Below are 22,461 nucleotides of genomic sequence, written 5' to 3'. Positions count from 1 at the left end.
CTCGAGGGAAACATCCAATTACAATTTGTTTTAACAAAAAATGTAAAAAAATGAAACTTAAAATTAAGAATGAGATTATAAAACTATTTTAAGCGAGTAATAAGGCTTACAAAGGCATTGGTAACTATAAATATACTTTTCTTGTCAATGGATGGGATTCGCTTCACCTTTCTTGAGCTAAACATCCAATTATAATCTGTTTTAACAAAAAATGTAAAAAAATTAAACTTAAAATCAATAATTAGATTACAAAACCATTTAAAGCGAGTAATAAGGCTTACAAAGGCATTGGTGACTATAAATGGACTTTTCTCCTCAATGGATGGGATTCGCTTTACGTTTCCCGAGGGAAACCAAAAAATTCAAAAAAATTCAACTTAAAAACAATAATGAGATTATAAAACCATTTAAAGCGAGTAATAAGGCTTACAAAGGCATTGGTGACTATAAATGGACTTTTCTTGTCAATGGATGGGATTCGCTTCACGTTTCTCGAGGGAAACATCCAATTATAATCTGTTTTAACAAAAAATGTAAAAAAATTAAACTTAAAATCAATAATGAGATTATAAAACCATTTAAAGCGAGTAATAAGGCTTACAAAGGCATTGGTGACTATAAATGGACTTTTCTTGTCAATGGATGGTAGTCGATTCACGTTTCCCGAGGGAAACATCCAATTATAATCTGTTTGAACAAAAAATTCAAAAAAATTCAACTTAAAATCAATAATGAGATTATAAAACCATTTAAAGCGAGTAATAAGGCTTACAAAGGTATTGGTGACTATAAATGGACTTTTCTTGCCAATGGATGGGATTCGCTTCACGTTTCCCGAGGGAAACATCCAATTATATTATGTTTTAACAAAAAATGTAAAAAAAGTAAACTTAAAATCAATAATGAGATTATAAAACTATTTAAAGCGAGTAATAAGACTTATGAAGGCATTGGTAACTATAAATGGATTTTTCTTGTCAATGGATGGGATTCGCTTCACGTTTCTTGAGCTAAACATCCAATTATAATCTGTTTTAACAAAAAATGTCAAAAAATTAAACTTAAAATCAATAATGAGATTATAAAACCATTTAAAGCGAGTAATAAGGCTTACAAAGGCATTGGTGACTATAAATGGACTTTTCTTGTCAATGGATGGGATTCACTTCACGTTTCCCTAGGGAAACATCCAATTATAATATGTTTTAACGTAAAATTCAAAAAAATTCAACATAAAATCAATAATAAGATTATAAAACCATTTGAAGCGAGTAATAAGGCTTACAAAAGCATTGCTGACTATAAATAGACTTTGCTCTTCAATGGATGGGATTTGCTTCACGTTTCCCAAGGGAAACATCCAATTATAATCTGTTTTAACAAAAAATTCAAAAAAATTCAACTTAAAATCAATAATGAGATTATAAAACCATTTAAAGCGAGTAATAAGGCTTACAAAGGCATTGGTGAATATAAATGGAATTTTCTTGTCAATGGTTAGGATTCGCTTCACGTTTCTCGAGGAAAACATTCAATTATAATCTGTTGTAATAAAAAATGTAAAAAATTAAACTTAAAATAAATAATGAGATTATAAAACCATTTAAAGCGAGTAATAAGGCTTACAAAGGCATTGGTGACTATAAATGGTCTTTTCTCCTGAATGGATGGGATTCGCTTAACGTTTTCCAAGGGAAACATCCAATTATAATCTGGTTTAACAAAAAATTCATAAAAATTCAATTTATAATCAATAATGAGATTATAAAACCATTCAAAGCGAGTAATAAGGCTTACAAAGGCATTGGTGACTATAAATGGGCTTTTTTTGTCAATGGATGGGATTTGCTTCACGTTTCCTGAGGAAAACATCCAATTATAATTTGTTTTAATAAAAAATGTAAAAAAACTAAACTTAAAATCAATAATGAGATTATAAAACCATTTAAAGCGAGTAATAAGGCTTACAAAGGCATTGGTGACTATAAATGGTCTTTTCTTGTCAATGGATGGGTTTCGCTTCACGTTTCTCGAGGAAAACATCCAATTACAATTTGTTTTAACAAAAAATGTAAAAAAATTAAACTTAAAATCAATAATGAGATTATAGAACCATTAAAGCGAGTAATAAGGCTTACAATGGCATTGGTGACTATAAATGACTTTTCTTGTCAATGGATGGGATTCGCTTCACGTTTCTCGAGGAAAACATCCAATTATAATATGTTTTAACAAAAAATATAAAAAAATTAAACTTAAAATCAATAATGAGATTATAGAACCATTTAAAGCGATTAATAATGCTTACAAAGGCATTGGTGACTATAAATGGACTGTTCTTGTCAATGGATGGGATTCGCTTCACGTTTCTCGAGGGAAACATCCAATTACAATTTGTTTTAACAAAAAATGTAAAAAAATGAAACTTAAAATTAAGAATGAGATTATAAAACTATTTTAAGCGAGTAATAAGGCTTACAAAGGCATTGGTAACTATAAATATACTTTTCTTGTCAATGGATGGGATTCGCTTCACCTTTCTTGAGCTAAACATCCAATTATAATCTGTTTTAACAAAAAATGTAAAAAAATTAAACTTAAAATCAATAATTAGATTACAAAACCATTTAAAGCGAGTAATAAGGCTTACAAAGGCATTGGTGACTATAAATGGACTTTTCTCCTCAATGGATGGGATTCGCTTTACGTTTCCCGAGGGAAACCAAAAAATTCAAAAAAATTCAACTTAAAAACAATAATGAGATTATAAAACCATTTAAAGCGAGTAATAAGGCTTACAAAGGCATTGGTGACTATAAATGGACTTTTCTTGTCAATGGATGGGATTCGCTTCACGTTTCTTGAGCTGAACATCCAATTATAATCTGTTTTAACAAAAAAATGTAAAAAAATTAAACTTAAAATCAATAATGAGATTATAAAACCATTTAAAGCGAGTAATAAGGCTTACAAAGGCATTGGTGACTATAAATGGACTTTTCTTATCAATGGATGGGAGTCGATTCACGTTTCCCGAGGGAAACATCCAATTTTAATCTGTTTTAACAAAAAATTCAAAAAAATTCAACTCAAAATCAATAATGAGATTATAAAACCATTTAAAGGGAGCAACAAGGCTTACAAAGGCATTGGTGACTATAAATGGACTTTTCTTGTCAATGGAGGGATTCGCTTCACGTTTCCCGAGGGAAACATCCAATTATAATCTGTTTTAACAAAAAATGTAAAAAAATTAAACTTAAAATCAATAACGAGATTATAAAACCATTTAAAGCGAGTAATAAGGCTTACAAAGGCATTGGTGACTATAAATGGACTTTTCTTGTCAATGGATGGGATTCGCTTCACGTTTCTTGAGAAAAGCGTCCAATTACAATTTGTTTTAACAAAAAATGTAAAAAAATTAAACTTAAAATCAATATTGAGATTATAGAACCATTAAAGCGAGTAATAAGGCTTACAAAGGCATTGGTGACTATAAATAGACTTTTCTTGTCAATGGATGGGAGTCGCTTCACGTTTCTTGAGGGAAACATCCAATTATAATCTGTTTTATCAAAAAATGTCAAAAAATTAAACTTAAAATCAATAATGAGATTATAAAACCATTTAAAGCGAGTAATAAGGTTACAAAGGCATTGGTGACTATAAATGGACTTTTCTTGCCAATGGATGGGATTCGCTTCACGTTTTCCGAGGGAAACATCCAATTATAATCTGTTTTAACAAAAAATGTAAAACAATTAAACTTAAAATCAATAATGAGATTATAAAACCATTTAAAGCGAGTAATAAGGCTTACAAAGGCATTGGTGACTATAAATGGACTTTTCTTGTCAATGGATGGGATTCGCTTCACGTTTCTCGAGGAAAACATCCAATTACAATTTGTTTTAACAAAAAATGTAAAAAAATTAAACTTAAAATCAATATTGAGATTATAGAACCATTAAAGCGAGTAATAAGGCTTACAAAGGCATTGGTGACTATAAATAGACTTTTCTTGTAAATGGATGGGAGTCGCTTCGCGTTTCTTGAGGGAAACATCTAATTATAATCTGTTTTAACAAAAAATATATAAAAATTAAACTTAAAATCAATAATGAGATTATAAAACAATTTAAAGCGAGTAATAAGGCTTACAAAGGCATTGGTGACTACAAATGGACTTTTCTTGTCAATGGACGGGATTCGATTCACGTTTCCCGAGGAAAACATCCAATTATAATCTGTTTTAACAAAAAATTCAAAAAAATTCAAGTTAAAATCAATAATGAGATTATAAAACCATTTAAAGCGAGTAATAAGGCTTACAAAGGCATTGGTGACTATAAATGGACTTTTCCTGTCAATGGATGGGATTCACTTCACGTTTCTCGAGGGACACATCCAATTATAATTTGTCTTTACAAAAAATGTAAAAAAATTAAACTTAAAGTCAATAATGAGATTATAGAACCATGAAAGCGAGTAATAAGGCTTACATAAGCATTGGTGACTATAAATGGACTTTTCTTGTCAATGGATGAGATTGGCTTCACGTTTCTCGAGGAAAACATCCAATTATAATCTGTTTTAACAAAAAATGTAAAAAAAAATAAACTTAAAATCAATAATGAGATTATAAAACCGTTTAAAGCGAGTAACAATGCTTGCAAAGGCATTGGTGACTATAAATGGACTTTTCTTGCCGATGGATGGCATTCGCTTCACGTTTCTTGAGCTAAACATCCAATTATAATCTGTTTTAACAAAAAAGGTAAAAAAATTAAACTTAAAATCAATAATGAGATTATAAAACCATTTAAAGCGAGTAAAAAGGCTTACAAAGGCATTGGTGACTATAAATGGACTTTTCTTGTCAATGGATGGGAGTCGCTTCACGTTTCTTGAGGGAAACATCCAATTATAATCTGTTTTAACAAAAAATGTAAAAAAATTAAACTTAAAATCAATAATGAGATTATAAAACCCTTTAAAGCGAGTAATAAGGCTTACAAAGGCATTGGTGACTATAAATGGACTTTTCTTGCCAATGGATGGGATTCGCTTCACGTTTCCCGAGGGAAACATCCAATTATAATCTGTTGTAACAAAAAATGTAAAACAATTAATCTTAAAATCAATAATGAGATTATAAAACCATTTAAAGGGAGTAATAAGGCTTACAAAGGCATTGGTGACTATAAATGGACTTTTCTTGTCAATGGATGGGATTCGATTCACGTTTCCCGAGGGAAACATCCAATTATAATCTGTTTTAACAAAAAATTCAAAAAAATTCAACTTAAGATCAATAATGAGATTATAAAACCATTTAAAGCGAGTAATAAGGCTTACAAAGGCATTGGTGACTATAAATGGACTTTTCCTGTCAATGGATGAGATTCACTTCACGTTTCTCGAGGGAAACATCCAATTATAATTTGTCTTTACAAAAAATGTAAAAAAATTAAACTTAAAATCAATAATGAGATTATAGAAGCATGAAAGCGAGTAATAAGGCTTACATAAGCATTGGTGACTATAAATGGACTTTTCTTGTCAATGGATGAGATTGGCTTCACGTTTCTCGAGGAAAACATCCAATTATAATCTGTTTTAACAAAAAATGTAAAAAAAAATAAACTTAAAATCAATAATGAGATTATAAAACCGTTTAAAGCGAGTAACAATGCTTGCAAAGGCATTGGTGACTATAAATGGACTTTTCTTGTCAATGGATGGCATTCGCTTCACGTTTCTTGAGCTAAACATCCAATTATAATCTGTTTTAACAAAAAATGTAAAAAAATTAAACTTAAAATCAATAATGAGATTATAAAACCATTTAAAGCGAGTAATAAGGCTTACAAAGGCATTGGTGACTATAAATGGACTTTTCTTGTCAATGGATGGGAGTCGCTTCACGTTTCTTGAGGGAAACATCCAATTATAATCTATTTTAACAAAAAAAGTAAAAAAATTAAGCTTAAAATCAATAATGAGATTATAAAACCATTTAAAGCGAGTAATAAGGCTTACAAAGGCATTGGTGACTATAAATGGACTTTTCTTGTCAATGGATGGGAGTCGCTTCACGTTTCTTGAGGGAAACAACCAATTATAATCTGTTTTAACAAAAAATGTAAAAAAATTAAACTTAAAATCAATAATGAGATTATAAAACCATTTAAAGCGAGTAATAAGGCTTACAAAGGCATTGGTGACTATAAATGGACTGTTCTTGTCAATGGATGGGATTCGATTCACGTTTCCCGAGGAAAACATCCAATTATAATCTGTTTTAATAAAAAATTCAAAAAAATTCAACTTAAAAACAATAATAAGATTATAAAACCATTTAAAGCGATTAATAAGGCTTACAAAGGCATCGGTGACTATAAATGGACTTTTCTTGTCAATGGATGGGATTCGCATCATGTTTCTCGAGGGAAATATCTAATTATAATCTGTTTGAACAAAAAATGTAAAGAAATTAAACTTAAAATCAATAATGAGATTATAAAACTATTTAAAGCGAGTAATAAGGCTTACAAAGGCATTGGTGACTATAAATGGACTTTTCTTGTCAATGGATGGGATTCGCTTCACGTTTCTCGAGGGAAACATCCAATTATAATCTGTTTTAACAAAAAATGTAAAAAAATTAAACTTAAAATCAATAATGAGATTATAAAACCATTTAAAGCGAGTAATAAGGCTTACAAAGGCATTGGTGACTATAAATGGACTTTTCTTGTCAATGGATGGGAGTCGATTCACGTTTCCCGAGGGAAACATCCAATTATAATCTGTTTTAACAAAAAATTCAAAAAAATTCAACTTAAAAACAATAATAAGATTATAAAACCATTGAAAGCGAGTAATAAGGCTTACAAAGGCATCGGTGACTATAAATGAACTTTTCTTGTCAATGGATGGGATTCGCTTCACGTTTCTCGAGGGAAATATCTAATTATAATATGTTTGAACAAAAAATGTAAAGAAATTAAACTTAAAATCAATAATGAGATTATAAAACTATTTAAAGCGAGTAATAAGGCTTACAAAGGCATTGGTGACTATAAATGGACTTTTCTTGCCAATGGATGGGATTCGCTTCACGTTTCTCGAGGGAAACATCCAATTATACTCTGTTTTAACAAAAAATGTAAAAAAATTAAACTTAAAATCAATAATGAGATTATAAAACCATTTAAAGCGAGTAATAAGGCTTACAAAGGCATTGGTGACTATAAATGGACTTTTCTTGTCAATGGATGGGAGTCAATTCACGTTTCCCGAGGGAAACGTCCAATTATAATCTGTTTTAACAAAAAATTCAAAAAAATTCAACTTAAAATCAATAATGAGATTATAAAACCATTTAAAGCGAGTAATAAGGCTTACAAAGGCATTGGTGACTATAAATGGACTTTTCTTGTCAATGGATGGCATTCGCTTCACGTTTCTTGAGCTAAACATCCAATTATAATCTGTTTTAACAAAAAATGTAAAAAAATTAAACTTAAAATCAATAATGAGATTATAAAACCATTTAAAGCGAGTAATAAGGCTTACAAAGGCATTGGTGACTATAAATGGACTTTTCTTGTCAATGGATGGGATTCACTTCACGTTTCCCTAGGGAAACATCCAATTATAATATGTTTTAACTAAAAATTCAAAAAAATTCAACATAAAATCAATAATAAGATTATAAAACCATTTGAAGCGAGTAATAAGGCTTACAAAAGCATTGCTGACTATAAATAGACTTTGCTCTTGAATGGATGGGATTTGCTTCACGTTTCCCAAGGGAAACATCCAATTATAATCTGTTTTAATAAAAAATGTAAAAAAATTAAACTTAAAATCAATAATGAGATTATAAAACTATTTAAAGCGAGTAATAAGGCTTACAAAGGCATTGGTGACTATAAATGGACTTTTCTTGTCAATGGAAAGCATTCGCTTCACGTTTCTTGAGCTAAACATCCAATTATAATCTGTTTTAACAAAAAATGTAAAAAAATTAAACTTAAAATCAATAATGAGATTATAAAACCATTTAAAGCGAGTAATAAGGCTTACAAAGGCATTGGTGACTATAAATGGACTTTTCTTGTCAATGGATGGGAGTCGCTTCACGTTTCTTGAGGGAAACAACCAATTATAATCTGTTTTAACAAAAAATGTAAAGAAATTAAACTTAAAATCAATAATGAGATTATAAAACTATTTAAAGCTAGTAATAAGGCTTACAAAGGCATTGGTGGCTATAAATGGACTTTTCTTGTCAATGGATGGCATTCGCTTCACGTTTCTTGAGCTAAACATCCAATTATAATCTGTTTTAACAAAAAATGTAAAAAAATTAAACTTAAAATCAATAATGAGATTATAAAACCATTTAAAGCGAGTAATAAGGCTTACAAAGGCATTGGTGACTATAAATGAACTTTTCTTGTCAATGGATGGGAGTCGCTTCACGTTTCTTGAGGGAAACATCCAATTATAATCTGTTTTAACAAAAAATTCAAAAAAATTCAACTTAAGATCAATAATGAGATTATAAAACCATTTAAAGCGAGTAATAAGGCTTACAAAGGCATTGGTGACTATAAATGGACTTTTCTTGTCAATGGATGGGATTCGCTTCACGTTTCTCGAGGGAAACATCCAATTATAATCTGTTTTAACAAAAAATGTAAAAAAATTAAACTTAAAATCAATAATGAGATTATAAAACCATTTAAAGCGAGTAATAAGGCTTACAAAGGCATTGGTGACTATAAATGGACTTTTCTTGTCAATGGATGGGAGTCGATTCACGTTTCCCGAGGGAAACATCCAATTATAATCTGTTTTAACAAAAAATTCAAAAAAATTCAACTTAAAAACAATAATAAGATTATAAAACCATTTAAAGCGAGTAATAAGGCTTACAAAGGCATCGGTGACTATAAATGGACTTTTCTTGTCAATGGATGGGATTCGCTTCACGTTTCTCGAGGGAAATATCTAATTATAATCTGTTTGAACAAAAAATGTAAAGAAATTAAACTTAAAATCAATAATGAGATTATAAAACTATTTAAAGCGAGTAATAAGGCTTACAAAGGCATTGGTGACTATAAATGGACTTTTCTTGCCAATGGATGGGATTCGCTTCACGTTTCTCGAGGGAAACATCCAATTATACTCTGTTTTAACAAAAAATGTAAAAAAATTAAACTTAAAATCAATAATGAGATTATAAAACCATTTAAAGCGAGTAATAAGGCTTACAAAGGCATTGGTGACTATAAATGGACTTTTCTTGTCAATGGATGGGAGTCGATTCACGTTTCCCAAGGGAAACGTCCAATTATAATCTGTTTTAACAAAAAATTCAAAAAAATTCAACTTAAAATCAATAATGAGATTATAAAACCATTTAAAGCGAGTAATAAGGCTTACAAAGGCATTGGTGACTATAAATGGACTTTTCTTGTGAATGGATGGCATTCGCTTCACGTTTCTTGAGCTAAACATCCAATTATAATCTGTTTTAACAAAAAATGTAAAAAAATTAAACTTAAAATCAATAATGAGATTATAAAACCATTTAAAGCGAGTAATAAGGCTTACAAAGGCATTGGTGACTATAAATGAACTTTTCTTGTCAATGGATGGGAGTCACTTCACGTTTCTTGAGGGAAACATCCAATTATAATCTGTTTTAACAAAAAATTCAAAAAAATTCAACTTAAGATCAATAATGAGATTATAAAACCATTTAAAGCGAGTAATAAGGCTTACAAAGGCATTGGTGACTATAAATGGACTTTTCCTGTCAATGGATGAGATTCACTTCACGTTTCTCAAGGGAAACATCCAATTATAATTTGTCTTTACAAAAAATGTAAAAAAATTAAACTTAAAATCAATAATGAGATTATAAAACCATTTAAAGCGAGTAATAAGGCTTACAAAGGCATTGGTGACTATAAATGGACTTTTCTTGTCAATGGATGGCATTCGCTTCACGTTTCTTGAGCTAAACATCCAATTATAATCTGTTTTAACAAAAAATGTAAAAAAATTAAACTTAAAATTAATAATGAGATTATAAAACCATTTAAAGCGAGTAATAAGGATTACAAAGGCATTGGTGACTATAAATGGTCTTTTCTCCAATATGGATGGGATTCGCTTCACGTTTAACGAGGGAAACATCCAATTATAATCTGTTTTAACAACACATTCATAAAAATTCAATTTATAATCAATAATGAGATTATAAAACCATTTAAACCGAGTAATAAGGCTTATAAAGGCATTGGTGACTATAAATGGACTGTTCTTGTCAATGGATGGGATTCGATTCACGTTTCCCGAGGGAAACATCCAATTATAATCTGTTTTAATAAAAAATTCAAAAAAATTCAACTTAAAAACAATAATAAGATTATAAAACCATTTAAAGCGAGTAATAAGGCTTACAAAGGCATCGGTGACTATAAATGGACTTTTCTTGTCAATGGATGGGATTCGCTTCACGTTTCTCGAGGGAAATATCTAATTATAATCTGTTTGAACAAAAAATGTAAAGAAATTAAACTTAAAATCAATAATGAGATTATAAAACTATTTAAAGCGAGTAATAAGGCTTACAAAGGCATTGGTGACTATAAATGGACTTTTCTTGCCGATGGATGGGATTCGCTTCACGTTTCCCGAGGGAAACATCCAATTATAATCTGTTTTAACAAAAAATGTAAAACAATTAAACTTAAAATCAATAATGAGATTATAAAACCCTTTAAAGCGAGTAATAAGGCTTACAAAGGCATTGGTGACTATAAATGGACTTTTCTTGCCAATGGATGGGATTCGCTTCACGTTTCCCGAGAGAAACATCCAATTATAATCTGTTGTAACAAAAAATGTAAAACAATTAAACTTAAAATCAATAATGAGATTATAAAACCATTTAAAGCGAGTAATAAGGCTTACAAAGGCATTGGTGACTATAAATGGACTTTTCTTGTCAATGGATGGGATTCGATTCACGTTTCCCGAGGGAAACATCCAATTATAATCTGTTTTAACAAAAAATTCAAAAAAATTCAACTTAAGATCAATAATGAGATTATAAAACCATTTAAAGCGAGTAATAAGGCTTACAAAGGCATTGGTTACTATAAATGGACTTTTCCTGTCAATGGATGAGATTCGCTTCACGTTTCTCGAGGGAAACATCCAATTATAATTTGTCTTTACAAAAAATGTAAAAAAATTAAACTTAAAATCAATAATGAGATTATAGAACCATTAAAGCGAGTAATAGGGCTTACATATGCATTGGTGACTATAAATGGACTTTTCTTGTCAATGCATGAGATTGGCTTCACGTTTCTCGAGGAAAACATCCAATTATAATCTGTTTTAACAAAAAATGTAAAAAAAAATAAACTTAAAATCAATAAGGAGATTATAAAACCGTTTAAAGCGAGTAACAATGCTTGCAAAGGCATTGGTGACTATAAATGGACTTTTCTTGTTAATGGATGGCATTCGCTTCACGTTTCTTGAGCTAAACATCCAATTATAATCTGTTTTAACAAAAAATGTAAAAAGATTAAACTTAAAATCAATAATGAGATTATAAAACCATTTAAAGCGAGTAATAAGGCTTACAAAGGCATTGGTGACCATAAATGGACTTTTCTTGTCAATGGATGGGAGTCGCTTCACGTTTCTTGAGGGAAACATCCAATTATAATCTGTTTTAACAAAAAATGTAAAAAAATTAAACTTAAAATCAATAATGAGATTATAAAACTATTTAAAGCGAGTAATAAGGCTTACAAAGGCATTGGTGACTATAAATGGACTTTTCTTGTCAATGGATGGGAGTCGATTCACGTTTCCCAAGGGAAACATCCAATTATAATCTGTTTTAACAAAAAATTCAAAAAAATTCAACTTAAAAACAATAATAAGATTATAAAACCATTTAAAGCGAGTAATAAGGCTTACAAAGGCCTCGGTGACTATAAATGGACTTTTCTTGTCAATGGATGGGATTCGCCTCACGTTTCTCGAGGGAAATATCTAATTATAATCTGTTTGAACAAAAAATGTAAAGAAATTAAACTTAAAATCAATAATGAGATTATAAAACTATTTAAAGCGAGTAATAAGGCTTACAAAGGCATTGGTGACTATAAATGGACTTTTCTTGTCAATGGATGGGATTCGCTTCACGTTTCTCGAGGGAAACATCCAATTATAATCTGTTTTAACAAAAAATGTAAAAAAATTAAACTTAAAATCAATAATGAGATTATAAAACCATTTAAAGCGAGTAATAAGGCTTACAAAGGCATTGGTGACTATAAATGGACTTTTCTTGTCAATGGATGGGATTCACTTCACGTTTCCCTAGGGAAACATCCAATTATAATATGTTTTAACGTAAAATTCAAAAAAATTCAACATAAAATCAATAATAAGATTATAAAACCATTTGAAACGAGTAATAAGGCTTACAAAAGCATTGCTGACTATAAATAGACTTTGCTCTTCAATGGATGGGATTTGCTTCACGTTTCCCAAGGGAAACATCCAATTATAATCTGTTTTAACAAAAAATTCAAAAAAATTCAACTTACATTTAATAATGAGATTATAAAACCATTTAAAGCGAGTAATAAGGATTACAAAGGCATTGGTGACTATAAATGGTCTTTTCTCCAATATGGATGGGATTCGCTTCACGTTTAACGAGGGAAACATCCAATTATAATCTGTTTTAACAACACATTCATAAAAATTCAATTTATAATCAATAATGAGATTATAAAACCATTTAAACCGAGTAATAAGGCTTATAAAGGCATTGGTGACTATAAATGGACTGTTCTTGTCAATGGATGGGATTCGATTCACGTTTCCCGAGGGAAACATCCAATTATAATCTGTTTTAATAAAAAATTCAAAAAAATTCAACTTAAAAACAATAATAAGATTATAAAACCATTTAAAGCGAGTAATAAGGCTTACAAAGGCATCGGTGACTATAAATGGACTTTTCTTGTCAATGGATGGGATTCGCTTCACGTTTCTCGAGGGAAATATCTAATTATAATCTGTTTGAACAAAAAATGTAAAGAAATTAAACTTAAAATCAATAATGAGATTATAAAACTATTTAAAGCGAGTAATAAGGCTTACAAAGGCATTGGTGACTATAAATGGACTTTTCTTGCCGATGGATGGGATTCGCTTCACGTTTCCCGAGGGAAACATCCAATTATAATCTGTTTTAACAAAAAATGTAAAACAATTAAACTTAAAATCAATAATGAGATTATAAAACCCTTTAAAGCGAGTAATAAGGCTTACAAAGGCATTGGTGACTATAAATGGACTTTTCTTGCCAATGGATGGGATTCGCTTCACGTTTCCCGAGAGAAACATCCAATTATAATCTGTTGTAACAAAAAATGTAAAACAATTAAACTTAAAATCAATAATGAGATTATAAAACCATTTAAAGCGAGTAATAAGGCTTACAAAGGCATTGGTGACTATAAATGGACTTTTCTTGTCAATGGATGGGATTCGATTCACGTTTCCCGAGGGAAACATCCAATTATAATCTGTTTTAACAAAAAATTCAAAAAAATTCAACTTAAGATCAATAATGAGATTATAAAACCATTTAAAGCGAGTAATAAGGCTTACAAAGGCATTGGTTACTATAAATGGACTTTTCCTGTCAATGGATGAGATTCGCTTCACGTTTCTCGAGGGAAACATCCAATTATAATTTGTCTTTACAAAAAATGTAAAAAAATTAAACTTAAAATCAATAATGAGATTATAGAACCATTAAAGCGAGTAATAGGGCTTACATATGCATTGGTGACTATAAATGGACTTTTCTTGTCAATGCATGAGATTGGCTTCACGTTTCTCGAGGAAAACATCCAATTATAATCTGTTTTAACAAAAAATGTAAAAAAAAATAAACTTAAAATCAATAAGGAGATTATAAAACCGTTTAAAGCGAGTAACAATGCTTGCAAAGGCATTGGTGACTATAAATGGACTTTTCTTGTTAATGGATGGCATTCGCTTCACGTTTCTTGAGCTAAACATCCAATTATAATCTGTTTTAACAAAAAATGTAAAAAGATTAAACTTAAAATCAATAATGAGATTATAAAACCATTTAAAGCGAGTAATAAGGCTTACAAAGGCATTGGTGACCATAAATGGACTTTTCTTGTCAATGGATGGGAGTCGCTTCACGTTTCTTGAGGGAAACATCCAATTATAATCTGTTTTAACAAAAAATGTAAAAAAATTAAACTTAAAATCAATAATGAGATTATAAAACTATTTAAAGCGAGTAATAAGGCTTACAAAGGCATTGGTGACTATAAATGGACTTTTCTTGTCAATGGATGGGAGTCGATTCACGTTTCCCGAGGGAAACATCCAATTATAATCTGTTTTAACAAAAAATTCATAAAAATTCAACTTAAAAACAATAATAAGATTATAAAACCATTTAAAGCGAGTAATAAGGCTTACAAAGGCCTCGGTGACTATAAATGGACTTTTCTTGTCAATGGATGGGATTCGCCTCACGTTTCTCGAGGAAAATATCTAATTATAATCTGTTTGAACAAAAAATGTAAAGAAATTAAACTTAAAATCAATAATGAGATTATAAAACTATTTAAAGCGAGTAATAAGGCTTACAAAGGCATTGGTGACTATAAATGGACTTTTCTTGTCAATGGATGGGATTCGCTTCACGTTTCTCGAGGGAAACATCCAATTATAATCTGTTTTAACAAAAAATGTAAAAAAATTAAACTTAAAATCAATAATGAGATTATAAAACCATTTAAAACGAGTAATAAGGCTTACAAAGGCATTGGTGACTATAAATGGACTTTTCCTGTCAATGGATGTGAGTCGATTCACGTTTCCCGAGGGAAACATCCAATTATAATCTGTTTTAATAAAAAATTCAAAAAAATTCAACTTAAAATCAATAATGAGATTATAAAACCATTTAAAGCGAGTAATAAGGTTTACAAAGGCATTGGTGACTATAAATGGACTTTTCTTGCCAATGGATGGGATTCGCTTCACGTTTCCCGAGGGAAACATCCAATTATAATATGTTTTAGCAAAAAATGTAAAAAAAGTAAGCTTAAAATCAATAATGAGATTATAAAACTATTTAAAGCGAGTAATAAGGCTTACGAAGGCATTGGTAACTATAAATGGACTTTTCTTGTCAATGGATGGGATCGCTTCACGTTTCTTGAGCTAAACATCCAATTATAATCTGTTTTAACAAAAAATGTAAAAAAATTAAACTTAAAATCAATAATGAGATTATAAAACCATTTAAAGCGAGTAATAAGGCTTACAAAGGCATTGGTGACTATAAATGGACTTTTCCTGTCAATGGATGGGAGTCGATTCACGTTTCCCGAGGGAAACATCCAATTATAATCTGTTTTAACAAAAAATTCAAAAAAATTCAACTTAAAATCAATAATGAGATTATAAAACCATTTAAAGCGAGTAATAAGGTTTACAAAGGCATTGGTGACTATAAATGGACTTTTCTTGCCAATGGATGGGATTCGCTTCACGTTTCCCGAGGGAAACATCCAATTATAATATGTTTTAACAAAAAATGTAAAAAAAGTAAGCTTAAAATCAATAATGAGATTATAAAACTATTTAAAGCGAGTAATAAGGCTTACGAAGGCATTGGTAACTATAAATGGACTTTTCTTGTCAATGGATGGGATCGCTTCACGTTTCTTCAGCTAAACATCCAATTATAATCTGTTGTAATAAAAAATGTAAAAAAATTAAACTTAAAATCAATAATGAGATTATAAAATCATTTAAAGCGAGTAATAAGGCTTACAAAGGCATTGGTGACTATAAATGGTCTTTTCTCCTGAATGGATGGGATTCGCTTAACGTTTTCCAAGGGAAACATCCAATTATAATCTGGTTTAACAAAAAATTCATAAAAATTCAATTTATAATCAATAATGAGATTATAAAACCATTCAGAGCGAGTAATAAGGCTTACAAAGGCATTGGTGACTATAAATGGGCTTTTCTTGTCAATGGATGGGATTTGCTTCACGTTTCCTGAGGAAAACATCCAATTATAATTTGTTTTAATAAAAAATGTAAAAAAACTAAACTTAAAATCAATAATGAGATTATAAAACCATTTAAAGCGAGTAATAAGGCTTACAAAGGCATTGGTGACTATAAATGGACTTTTCTTATCAATGGATGGGATTCGATTCACGTTTCCCGAGGGAAACATCCAATTATAATCTGTTTTAACAAAAAATTCAAAAAAATTCAACTTAAGATCAATAATGAGATTATAAAACCATTTAAAGCGAGTAATAAGGCTTACAAAGGCATTGGTGACTATAAATGGACTTTTCCTGTCAATGGATGAGATTCGCTTCACGTTTCTCGAGGGAAACATCCAATTATAATTTGTCTTTACAAAAAATGTAAAAAAATTAAACTTAAAATCAATAATGAGATTATAGAACCATTAAAGCGAGTAATAGGGCTTACATATGCATTGGTGACTATAAATGGACTTTTCTTGTCAATGGATGAGATTGGCTTCACGTTTCTCGAGGAAAACATCCAATTATAATCTGTTTTAACAAAAAATGTAAAAAAAAATAAACTTAAAATCAATAATGAGATTATAAAACCGTTTAAAGCGAGTAACAATGCTTGCAAAGGCATTGGTGACTATAAATGGACTTTTCTTGTCAATGGATGGCATTCGCTTCACGTTTCTTGAGCTAAACATCCAATTATAATCTGTTTTTACAAAAAATGTAAAAAAATTAAACTTAAAATCAATAATGAGATTATAAAACCATTTAAAGCGAGTAATAAGGCTTACAAAGGCATTGGTGACTATAAATGGACTTTTCTTGTCAATAGATGGGAGTCGCTTCACGTTTCTTGAGGGAAACATCCAATTATAATATGTTTTAACAAAAAATGTAAAAAAATTAAACTTAAAATCAATAATGAGATTATAAAACCATTTAAAGCGAGTAATAAGGATTACAAAGGCATTGGTGACTATAAATGGTCTTTTCTCCTATATGGATGGGATTCGCTTCACGTTTAACGAGGGAAACATCCAATTATAATCTGTTTTAACAAAACATTCATAAAAATTCAATTTATAATCAATAATGAGATTATAAAACCATTTAAAGCGAGTAATAAGGCTTATAAAGGCATTGGTGACTATAAATGGACTGTTCTTGTCAATGGATGGGATTCGATTCACGTTTCCCGAGGGAAACATCCAATTATAATCTGTTTTAATAAAAAATTCAAAAAAATTAAACTTAAAAACAATAATAAGATTATAAAACCATTTAAAGCGAGTAATAAGGCTTACAAAGGCATTGGTGAATATAAATGGAATTTTCTTGTCAATGGTTGGGATTCGCTTCACGTTTCTCGAGGAAAACATCCAATTATAATCTGTTGGAATAAAAAATGTAAAAAAATTAAACTTAAAATCAATAATGAGATTATAAAACCATTTAAAGCGAGTAATAAGGCTTACAAAGGCATTGGTGAATATAAATGGAATTTTCTTGTCAATGGTTGGGATTCGCTTCACGTTTATCGAGGAAAACATCCAATTATAATCTGTTGTAATAAAAAATGTAAAAAAATTAAACTTAAAATCAATAATGAGATTATAAAATCATTTAAAGCGACTAATAAGGCTTACAAAGGCATTGGTGACTATAAATGGTCTTTTCTCCTAAATGGATGGGATTCGCTTCACGTTTTCCAAGGGAAACATCCAATTATAATCTGGTTTAACAAAAAATTCATAAAAATCCAATTTATAATCAATAATGAGATTATAAAACCATTCAAAGCGAGTAATAAGGCTTACAAAGGCATTGGTGACTATAAATGGGCTTTTCTTGTCAATGGATGGGATTTGCTTCACGTTTCCCGAGGAAAACATCCAATTATAATTTGTTTTAATAAAAAATGTAAAAAAACTAAACTTAAAATCAATAATGAGATTATAAAACCATTTAAAGCGAGTAATAAGGCTTACAAAGGCATTGGTGACTATAAATGGACTTTTCTTGTCAATGGATGGGAGTCGATTCACGTTTCCCGAGGGAAACATCCAATTATAATCTGTTTTAACAAAAAATTCAAAAAAATTCAACTTAAAATCAATAATGAGATTATAAAACCATTTAAAGCAAGTAATAAGGCTTACAAAGGCATTGGTGACTATAAATGGACTTTTCTTGCCAATGGATGGGATTCGCTTCACGTTTCCCGAGGGAAACATCCAATTATAATATGTTTTAACAAAAAATGTAAAAAAATTAAACTTAAAATCAATAATGAGATTATAAAACCATTTAAAGCGAGTAATAAGGCTTACAAAGGCATTGGTGACTATAAATGGACTTTTCTTGTCAATGGATGGGATTCGCTTCACGTTTCTCGAGGGAAATATCCAATTATAATCTGTTTTAACAAAAAATGTAAAAAAATTAAACTTAAAATCAATAATGAGATTATAAAACCATTTAAAGCGAGTAATAAGGCTTACAAAGGCATTGGTGACTATAAATGGACTTTTCTTGTCAATGGATGGGATTCGCTTCACGTTTCTCGAGGAAAACATCCAATTATAATCTGTTTTAACAAAAAATGTAAAAAATTAAACTTAAAATCAATAATGAGATTATAAAACCATTTGAAGCGAGTAATAAGGCTTACAAAGGCATTGGTGACTATAAATGGACTTTTCCTGTCAATGGATGGGAGTCGATTCACGTTTCCCGAGGGAAACATCCAATTATAATCTGTTTTAACAAAAAATTCAAAAAAATTCAACTTAAAAACAATAATAAGATTATAAAACCATTTAAAGCGAGTAATAAGGCTTACAAAGGCATCGGTGACTATAAATGGACTTTTCTTGTCCATGGATGGGATTCGCCTCACGTTTCTCGAGGGAAATATCTAATTATAATCTGTTTGAACAAAAAATGTAAAGAAATTAAACTTAAAATCAATAATGAGATTATAAAACTATTTAAAGCGAGTAATAAGGCTTACAAAGGCATTGGTGACTATAAATGGACTTTTCTTGTCAATGGATGGGATTCGCTTCACGTTTCTCGAGGGAAACATCCAATTATAATCTGTTTTAACAAAAAATGTAAAAAAATTAAACTTAAAATCAATAATGAGATTATAAAACCATTTAAAGCGAGTAATAAGGCTTACAAAGGCATTGGTGACTATAAATGGACTTTTCCTGTCAATGGATGGGAGTCGATTCACGTTTCCCGAGGGAAACATCCAATTATAATCTGTTTTAACAAAAAATTCAAAAAAATTCAACTTAAAATCAATAATGAGATTATAAAACCATTTAAAGCGAGTAATAAGGCTTACAAAGGCATTGGTGACTATAAATGGACTTTTCTTGCCAATGGATGGCATTCGCTTCACGTTTCCCGAGGGAAACATCCAATTATAATATGTTTTAACAAAAAATGTAAAAAAAGTAAGCTTAAAATCAATAATGAGATTATAAAACTATTTAAAGCGAGTAATAAGGCTTACGAAGGCATTGGTAACTATAAATGGACTTTTCTTGTCAATGGATGGGATTCGCTTCACGTTTCTTGAGCTAAACATCCAATTATAATCTGTTTTAACAAAAAATGTAAAAAAATTAAACTTAAAATCAATAATGAGATTATAAAACCATTTAAAGCGAGTAATAAGGCTTACAAAGGCATTGGTGACTATAAATGGACTTTTCTTGTCAATGGATGGGATTCACTTCACGTTTCCCTAGGGAAACATCCAATTATAATATGGTTTAACGAAAAATTCAAAAAAATTCAACATAAAATCAATAATAAGATTATAAAACCATTTGAAGCGAGTAATAAGGCTTACAAAAGCATTGCTGACTATAAATAGACTTTGCTCTTGAATGGATGGGATTTGCTTCACGTTTCCCAAGGGAAACATCCAATTATAATCTGTTTTAACAAAAAATTCAAAAAAATTCAACTTAAAATCAATAATGAGATTATAAAACCATTTAAAGCGAGTAATAAGGCTGACAAAGGCATTGGTGAATATAAATGGAATTTTCTTGTCAATGGTTGGGATTCGCTTCACGTTTCTCGAGGAAAACATCCAATTATAATCTGTTGTAATAAAAAATGTAAAAAAATTAAACTTAAAATCAATAATGAGACTATAAAATCATTTAAAGCGACTAATAAGGCTTACAAAGGCATTGGTGACTATAAATGGTCTTTTCTCCTAAATGGATGGGATTCGCTTCACGTTTTCCAAGGGAAACATCCAATTATAATCTGGTTTAACAAAAAATTCATAAAAATCCAATTTATAATCAATAATGAGATTATAAAACCATTCAAAGCGAGTAATAAGGCTTACAAAGGCATTGGTGACTATAAATGGGCTTTTCTTGTCAATGGATGGGATTTGCTTCATGTTTCCTGAGGAAAACATCCAATTATAATTTGTTTTAATAAAAAATGTAAAAAAACTAAACTTAAAATCCATAATGAGATTATAAAACCATTTAAAGCGAGTAATAAGGCTTACAAAGGCATTGGTGACTATAAATGGACTTTTCTTGTCAATGGATGGGAGTCGATTCACGTTTCCCGAGGGAAACATCCAATTATAATCTGTTTTAACAAAAAATTCAAAAAAATTCAACTTAAAATCAATAATGAGATTATAAAACCATTTAAAGCAAGTAATAAGGCTTACAAAGGCATTGGTGACTATAAATGGACTTTTCTTGCCAATGGATGGGATTCGCTTCACGTTTCCCGAGGGAAACATCCAATTATAATATGTTTTAACAAAAAATATAAAAAAATTAAACTTAAAATCAATAATGAGATTATAAAACCATTTAAAGCGAGTAATAAGGCTTACAAAGGCATTGGTGACTATAAATGGACTTTTCTTGTCAATGGATGGGATTCGCTTCACGTTTCTCGAGGGAAATATCCAATTATAATCTGTTTTACCAAAAAATGTAAAAAAATTAAACTTAAAATCAATAATGAGATTATAAAACCATTTAAAGCGAGTAATAAGGCTTACAAAGGCATTGGTGACTATAAATGGACTTTTCTTGTCAATGGATGGGAGTCGATTCACGTTTCCCGAGGGAAACATCCAATTATAATCTGTTTTAAAAAAAAATTCAAAAAAATTCAACTTAAAAACAATAATAAGATTATAAAACCATTTAAAGCGAGTAATAAGGCTTACAAAGGCATCGGTGACTATAAATGGACTTTGCTTGTCAATGGATGGGATTCGCTTCACGTTTCTCGAGGGAAATATCTAATTATAATCTGTTTGAACAAAAAATGTAAAGAAATTAAACTTAAAATCAATAATGAGATTATAAAACTATTTAAAGCGAGTAATAAGGCTTACAAAGGCATTGGTGACTATAAATGGACTTTTCTTGTCAATGGATGGGATTCGCTTCACGTTTCTCGAGGAAAACATCCAATTATAATCTGTTTTAACAAAAAATGTAAAAAAATTAAACTTAAAATCAATAATGAGATTATAAAACCATTTAAAGCGAGTAATAAGGCTTACAAAGGCATTGGTGACTATAAATGGACTTTTCCTGTCAATGGATGGGAGTCGATTCACGTTTCCCGAGGGAAACATCCAATTATAATCTGTTTTAACAAAAAATTCAAAAAAATTCAACTTAAAAACAATAATAAGATTATAAAACCATTTAAAGCGAGTAATAAGGCTTACAAAGGCATCGGTGACTATAAATGGACTTTTCTTGTCCATGGATGGGATTCGCCTCACGTTTCTCGAGGGAAATATCTAATTATAATCTGTTTGAACAAAAAATGTAAAGAAATTAAACTTAAAATCAATAATGAGATTATAAAACTATTTAAAGCGAGTAATAAGGCTTACAAAGGCATTGGTGACTATAAATGGACTTTTCTTGTCAATGGATGGGATTCGCTTCACGTTTCTCGAGGGAAACATCCAATTATAATCTGTTTTAACAAAAAATGTAAAAAAATTAAACTTAAAATCAATAATGAGATTATAAAACCATTTAAAGCGAGTAATAAGGCTTACAAAGGCATTAGTGACTATAAATGGACTTTTCTTGTCAATGGATGGGATTCGCTTCACGTTTCTCGAGGAAAACATCCAATTACAATTTGGTTTAACAAAAAATGTAAAAAAATTAAACTTAAAATCAATAATGAGATTATAGAACCATTAAATCGAGTAATAAGGCTTACAAAG

The sequence above is a fragment of the Theobroma cacao genome, chromosome 10, assembly GCF_053813885.1.
Source record: "Theobroma cacao isolate CCN51 chromosome 10, ASM5381388v1, whole genome shotgun sequence".
In the NCBI taxonomy this organism is placed as follows: domain Eukaryota; kingdom Viridiplantae; phylum Streptophyta; class Magnoliopsida; order Malvales; family Malvaceae; genus Theobroma; species Theobroma cacao.
Note: the sequence above shows the minus strand (reverse complement) of the source record.